The following is a 7,407-nucleotide window of genomic DNA, read 5'->3' on the forward strand; positions in this document are numbered from 1 at the left end:
GGACACCCTCCAGCACCTCAATGTCTTCCTTGTAGCGAGGGGCCCAAAACTGAACACAGTATTCAAGGTGCAGCCTCACCAGTGTCGAGTGCAGAGGGACGATCACTTCCCTAGTCCTGCTGGCCACACTATTTCTGATACAAGCCAGGATGCCATTGGCCTTCTTGGCCACCTGGGCACACTGATGCCTCATATTCAGCCAGCCATCGACCAACATCCCCAAGTCCTTTTCCACCAGGCAGCTTTCCAGCCACTCTTCTCCAAGCCTGTAGCGGTGCATGGGGTTGTTGTGACCCAAGTGCAGGACCCAACACTTGGCCTTGTTGAACCTCATACAATTGGCCTCATCCCATCGATCCAACCTGCCCAGATCCCCCTGCAGAGCCTTCCTACCCTCCAGGAGATCAACACTGCCACCCAACTTGGTGTCGCCTGCAAACTTACTGAGGGTGCACTCGATCCCCTCGTCCAGATCATTGATAAAGATATTAAAGAGAACTGGCCCCAATACTGAGCCCCAGGGAACACCACTTGTGACCGGCTGCCAACTGGATTTAACTCCATTCACTGAAGAATCTGTCTCCATTTAGCCCACACCTGGGGCTAAACAATAACCAGTTGTTCTATCACCCAGTGTCCCCTCCCCGACCAAGAAAGGGGAAAAGGAGGGAGACTCGTGGGTTAAAATTTAAACAGATTTAAAATAAAATAAGGAAACAAACATAAATGATAATACAAAACATACAAAATTATACTTAGCCCACAGAGTGGTGGCAAGTCACTGCTGGAATAGCAATTGTTGAGAAGGAGGAGAAAGAGAGAATAGGGCAGGGCAGGGCAGGGCAGGGCAGGGCAGGGCAGACCAAAAAAAAAAAAAAAAAAAGAAAAAAAAAGGAAAAAAAAAAAAAAGTCCCATCCTTCTCTAGCAAGCTTTCCCTTTTATAGTGAACCTGACATTAATGTTATAGAATACACCTGTGGGCCAGCCTGGGCCAGCTGCCCTGGATTTTACTGCTACTGGCCTTGATCACCATACCACAGCTGGCCACAAACTGAAACAAAATGTAACAGAAACTTGATTCTATAAATTTCATCCACACGAAACCAGGACAGAATCCCACCATGCCTACAGAGGATCATCCATCTCATATACGGTTGAAGCTCCATCTCCAAGCTCACACAACCCTATTCAGCCCGTGGCTGTGATTCTTCACCACCAAAGGCACACTGCTCACATTAGACAGCATAAAGCCACTCATATCCTTCCTTCAACCCGCTTGTCAGACAGGAACACACTCTCACCAGCACTGGCTCCCAGCTGGGAAGGGGAAACCTTTGCCAGCCCCGTGTCAACCCCCAGGGCAGCGGGTCCCCCTGCCAACTTCATGTGTGCTGAACCACATGTAATATTTGCTAGCTCAGGCAACCACAGAGTTTTAATGTTTAACGAATTGAAATCTGCGCAGGCGTGGGGGCAGGAGACAGCAGGCTGAAGCTCAAGATGCCCATGTGCTTCCTGTTGTCCCTGCTATATGTTGTCTTCCTTGACCATCCCTCTGACCTTCCCTTCCTCTGGATACACACAATGAGGGATGTGATGGCAAGCCAGACATCACAGTCTGGCTTTTATGGCCTCGTGGGATTGCCAACCCCAACAAGACGTGCCAGGCACCAGCCAAACTGGTATTTGGTCTGTGCCTTGTGCCTTGGGAACCACCTGATCTTGGCCAAAAGAAGGATCATGTAACCTCACAGAGAGGTCTTTTCAAGTTCTCATGAAGCCAAAAAATGTCAATGCCTCTGCCTGGCTTACATTTTGCTAGCCAGTGATCACCTCAGGGACCCCAGCCCAAAGCATGGCACTGCAGAAGCTGTGATAAACCCCTGCACCACCAGGACATCCTGGGAAGGCAACGGCAGAGGAAAGTGCTATTTAAACTGGAGCTGCTGCGCTCACAGTGCAGATAAAAATCTCACTTAAGCCAAATGTTAATGAGATGGCACAGGCTCTGGGCAGGCTTTGTACTTTTTTCCTCCTGGATTAAGCAGCGGCATGTGAGGACTGGGGAGCTGAAGGGCTGACAGCTGAAGGTTAACATCAGGTCAACAAGCCCTTTTTCCCTGCCTTTCAGCCCTGAGACCCTGAGGCAGAGGGGTTACCTAGAGCAAACATTTTTAAAAAAGGCAGTTCTCCATTCTTCCTGGCCTCTTTCCCTTTCTCACAGAGGAGCTGCCTTGGATTTGAAAGCCAGCTTGGACGCTGCTTTGCCCCAAGCTGGCAGGATGTGGGAGCAATGGCAAGCCATGGCTCTTCTCCCATCTAAAGTCCAGTGGTCTCTCTTTCCCAGGATGAGCTCACTCCTACGCACCTGCAAGTGTCTGCAAGCACCTGAGCTGTGCGCAGAAAAGCAGGCTTCAGCTCCTGACTCTGCAGCTGATTTCTTGGGTGATGCCAGGCGGGTTGTTCACAGACTGACTCAGCCACCGTCAGGTTTCCTGGTATTGCAGAAACGTAACTGAGGTCCAGGCTCTGGCGTCTCTTCTCCAAAGCAGAGGTCATCACCCCTCCCCTCGTCACCCTCGTGGTGTGCCGAGATTGTGACGTCCCTGGTGGAGCAGTGGTTTCTGTCTGATCATCTGGGTGGTACCACAACTCAAACACAACAAGTGGGTTGTTCCCCCAGCTCTCACCTTGCAGAAAGATGGGGACTGCCCTGGCTTGCACCCAAAACCATCCAGCCTCATCAGTGGCATTAAGGACAGGAGAGCAAAACATGGTACCTTAAAAAAAAAACCGCACTGACCCAGCAGCTGCACTGGATGAGGGGCTCTGGGAGGGCTTCCCCTGCACAGAAAAGCGACTTGTGGGGGTTGTTTCCTAAAGGGATCCAGCTGGGCAGTGGGGGAACTTCAGAGGGGACCATGGCTGTCCAAGCTAAACCTGGTCGAGTGCGCTATGGGGACGAGAAGAAGTTCTGCATCCATTCTTCCCAACATCTCTGCCATGGGTGCATCAACCCTGAGCAGTCAGAGAATACTGAGCAGCTTGGAGAGAAGGGAGAGGGGAGGGGACGGGAAGAAAAACAAGTCATAAACCATCACAGATACTTCTGCCATCACCTTCTGACCACTGCTTCAAGCCTTGTTAGCATTCAGAAGTTGCATTGATTTACAGCTGTTGGAATAATTAAAGTGGAAGTGGATTTTTTTCACAAATATATATATCTATCTCCCTGTGAAATTAAGGTAGCATCTTTTACATTGGCATAGCTGATTCTTTCCTGGGAAAGAGGTTCCAGTACAAGATGCTTAAAAGGTATGTTTATATCAAGTGTAGCACCCCTTAAAAGAGGAAAATATTTCACTTTCAAAACACCTGCCACATGTCTGACTGGTATTTATACTGATTAAAAATGTCATGTGCGCTCTTGAAAAATGGATCCAAAATAACTGAGTGCAAATTTAGATTAGTGGAACCACATTAAATCATCTTGTATACAGACTCATTTGAAATAAACACTCTTAATTCAGGCTAATTTATAATTCATTGAAAAAATCCTTAATTAAACTGAAGGGACCATTAGTCCATTATGTTCCAAATGAGACTGCCAATACAGCTCTCGGCTGATTTTATATTGCCTGTCATAATTACAGCAGGACAGAAACACCTGGGAGTTTCCCTGGGCAGTCAAGAAACCCTCAGGGTCTGTGAGAGGGACCTGGGGACAGTGACAACACATCCCAGCCTTTCCTTCAGCCCCAGCACTGCGAAGAGAAGCACAACTGCTTGAGTGGAGAAATGTCCCTTTTGGGCTCTTGACCCTCCAGTCTCAATGCCTTCCCACCTCCCTGGCACCTGTTGTCCTCTGACGGGTCTTAGGATGGGAATCACTCACTTCCTAAGGGTGTGCAGGGAGGGAGCCCACCCTGCATCCCCACAGGGACCCAGACCCACAGGGATCAGTTATCAAAGCTCATTCAGAAATGTGTAGGTGCATATTAAAGTTTTGCATGTGCCCAGTGCTGTAGTTTACCACACAGCAGATATGGACCCCAAAATTGTACCTTGCTGAGCGCTGGCTAGTCACCCGTTGTCGCTCTTAAGGCAATAAAGCTTCTTCCCTGAAGCCAGCATCAGTTTGGGGTATTTGGGCACCCCAGACAGAAAATGTAATGGGGCAACCACAGCATCTGTGTCCCACAGTGCCAGAGAGGAGGAAGCATGGCTCTGCTCCAGTCCATTGCCCCACAGCAGGGGTGGACATGAGCGGTGAGCACCAGCCCCAGCTCCTTGCATGAGCCTTTGGGCAGGCTGAGGGCAGGCGACAGCCAGGAAAAGGGCTGAGCCCAGCCTGGGCCACACATGGGCCTGCAGGGACTTGTGAACCACCCCTCTGCCCATAAACCTGCATTAGCAGCCTCCTCTTCTCTTTTCTTCTGGTGCCAGACAGGAGTCCCAGCTGAGAGGCAGAGTCTTTCTGGCAGTCCTCCTCTGAAGGTATTTTAATGAAAGCCCGTTTAGGCTTCTCAGCCTAAATTGTTTTTCACTGGGCTTCCTTCTAAAAATGTTTTGCAAGGTGGGTCTGCTCCATATGGGAAACTCTGAGGAGGCTGACAAGTAGGGTTGAGCACCTGGGAACCATATCGAGATGAAATGTGCTGACTTTTCCCCGAAAGAGCCAGCCTCTGGGGGCGGAGGGGGAGATGAGTGGTACTGATAACCAGTGGTGACGGCTGGCATCTGGCAAGAGGCACCACATAGAGACTGCGGGACAAATCCAGAGGGACAGCCAGAGGACAGCCTTCGTCTTAACTCTTGCCCTGGGATATGCTTATTTTTGAGATCACGCACCATTTTTGCCTGGCAGGGAGGTGCTGGTGTTGCAGTGAAGTACACAGGAGACTGCAGGGAGATGCTATCCACAGCACATCTCCTTATAATCATGCACCATTAGCAAGGCCGATTAGACCAGGCATGACACGCTGGGCTTCTCTCCAACGCAACCGAGACCATACAGTGAAACACCGGATGGAGAGTAGCCCCCATTGCTCATGTCTTCTGCCAGGTTCTTGCTTTCGCTCTGGTGAGCAGAGCAAGGGTAAACTATCCCCTACCATCACCAACTGGGATTTGTCAAGGGTGAGCTGCGTCAAACTCATCCAACCACCTCCTGCGCTGGAGCCACCGGCTTTACGGAGAGGGAAAAGGCACAAGACAACATATTTTGGTGTTACTAAGACTTTAGGCATTGTTATGGATAAAACATTCTCATAGGTAAGTCTGGGGAATGATTATAGTGATGAAAAACACTATACAAGGAGTGCACAGAGAGTATTTACCGGTTGCTCAGGTCAAAACAGAGAGGGTCCAAAATTGTTAACCCATTTGGGTGTTCAGTTTGGAGATAAGAGCAAACGGGAGGAATTGCCAGCACACCTGAGAAAGGGATTATGGTTCAAAATGGTCTTGAGAAATCGGGGAAAGAATATGGACACCCCCCCAAAACATAATTCAACAGAAGTGAGGGTGAGGTGAAATGGGATAATCAGTTGGAGAAATGTACAAAGGAGAAGAATTTCTATAGAAAAGGTGCTTTTGGTCATAATATGGGTTAATCATGTCATGTTGGACAGCGTAAGACAGTTCCCTTGCATGGTTATCTCTGCTCTGTGCTGGTAACGCTTTTCAAGAGAGGTGAGAAACCCTGGAAGAGAGCTGCACAATCAGATGGGGAGAAAAGTGATCAGGAAGGGTTTGGTAAAGGAATTGAGATCGTTTTGATCATTTGAAAGGGAAGGCTGAGGAGATGTTTCAAATACAGAAAGGGCTGTGATGGAGACCTGGGCTTGTGCAGGCAGAACAGAAAGCAATGCTCTGTGGTGGGGGCAAGGGTGGTCTGGGCTAGACGGGGGAAACACCTCTATCCCAGCTGTCAGGATAGCAAAAAACAGTGCCACCACTGCACTGGTGGGATCTGGCAAGGAAAAAGTGCCAGGAGAGCCAGGGCAGGGCTGGGCAGCACAGTGTCACCTCCCCGTGCCTCTTCTGCTCCCCCTTCCTTCAAGCCCACTAAAAACTCATGTTCCCTTTGACTCGGGCAACATAACAACACTGGGGAATAGCTGCCTGGTATCGCGACATGGCAGGTGAGAGCAAGCACTGACGAGGCTGTAGGGAGTAGGGAGCTTATCATGGACTTGTCTTCGTGTCCAGAGCTCATTGACGGCAGCTGGTTTGCAGGCATTGACCATGGTGGTTGTAGCATTTACTCTGCAAAAATGAGTGAACAAGGAACAGTGGTGGTACCCGGGTCTGAGTATTTCCATTTATATCAGTGTCCCTTAGCCTTGCACGGCATTGTTAGCTCTTAAAGTGACGGAGGCTTTTCCTAGAGCTACCAGTGTGGAGATGAGACTACAAAATTATTCCATTCCTGCACGCCAAAGGCACAGACGATTACAATTTTGCTTCTGACTCCTACTCATCCCGCCTCGTAGAGATCAGATTAATTGTGGCACATGATCAAAGAGTTTGAAATGAAGAAACCAATAACCAAACGGCTGCAGTTACTCTGCTGCAAAACTTGGATGGAGATAAGGACTGTAATTTTGCTGTGAATTAGCCTGGGCTCAGAGAGGCGAGGGATACAGTGCTAACGCCATGTATTTTTATCCTAACAAATGCTCCAGCTGCCCTGTTTTGATGAGGACTCTGTTAGTACATTGTTAGTGTCAAGAGAAAAATTTCACCATCTTTTGGAAGAGTAAAAGCAAAGTGCGAGACCCGTGAAAATGGGCAGAGCCGCAAAGAGACTTTACCGTGTGTCAAACACACGTGGTGACTCGGAGCACTTGTGGGCTGAAGCTCCTGGGCACGAAGCTCAGTGTGTCCCCAGGCCACTGCGTATGGGTCAGCTGCAGCCCCTATAGCACCTTCCCCTCCATCTGAGCACCAGCAAAACACCGTAAATGGGCTGCTAAACCCACCATCCTTCTCATGGGACAGAGTGGTTGCTTTAGCGAAGGGTTAACACCGTCCAAGAGAAACTTGGCAGTGCGGGGCACGTGCATCCCACCTGCTCCTTCTCCTCCTTGCCTGCTCCTGGCACACCACCCACAGACCCCGCCAGCCGCCCTCAGCAGCTCCTCAGAGAGCTCCACCAAAGCAGAGCCAGATGGAGCTGCTCGCTCGCCTGTATGAGATGGCACAGGCTTTTCAAGCCGCCTCTCCCCCTGGCTGCCTACTCCCCCGTGGGAGGTGTAAGCGAGGCACGTGTTGCTTCCCCCAGCGAGCGGTTCTCCAGCGTGTCCCAGTGCCACCAGCGCCAGCACTGAAGCCTGTGCTTGGTCGTCCCGCAGAGCTGCCAAGCATCAAAGCCAGCTCAGATAAGCACCATGTCACTTCTT

Source organism: Nyctibius grandis, chromosome 4 (genome assembly GCF_013368605.1).
Source record: "Nyctibius grandis isolate bNycGra1 chromosome 4, bNycGra1.pri, whole genome shotgun sequence".
Classification (NCBI taxonomy): domain Eukaryota; kingdom Metazoa; phylum Chordata; class Aves; order Nyctibiiformes; family Nyctibiidae; genus Nyctibius; species Nyctibius grandis.